This window comes from Wasmannia auropunctata, unplaced genomic scaffold, assembly GCF_000956235.1.
Source record: "Wasmannia auropunctata unplaced genomic scaffold, wasmannia.A_1.0 LD336064.1, whole genome shotgun sequence".
Taxonomy (NCBI): domain Eukaryota; kingdom Metazoa; phylum Arthropoda; class Insecta; order Hymenoptera; family Formicidae; genus Wasmannia; species Wasmannia auropunctata.
Genome location: NW_012026826.1, coordinates 1,918,364 through 1,918,827, shown reverse-complemented (window position 1 = coordinate 1,918,827; position 464 = coordinate 1,918,364).

The following is a 464-nucleotide window of genomic DNA, read 5'->3' as shown; positions in this document are numbered from 1 at the left end:
CAAATGTTTCGCTATCAAAAACTACAGCGTCAAGAGCAATGGTAATCGCAATTCCCCTTTCCTGTTTCCCAATTATGTCGATTGAGGTCAAGGTGGAGAGGTAAATACCTCTCCCCCCCTCTCGACAATTAAAAGGCAATTACCCTGGCAATTGAAAGGTAATGCTGAAACTCTATGCGTACGCAGTTGTATTTTCTAACACGAAATACATGTATATTGTCACGTGCTCCCGTGAAGTAAGTAATTCGCGCGAGCACGGATCAAACAAGATTGCGAAATCTCGGGCGATTCCGCGGAGGGGAGGTGACAGCCCTCCGGAATTGTGTCCCTCCGGCGACCGACGAGGAGCGGCAACGCGAAAAGCTGGGCGCCAGACGTATTCTCGGTCACGTCACCCGCGAAACTTCGCGATTACTGAAATTCGTGCACGCGACGATACTTGACCCGTAAACGCCGCTCCCGAA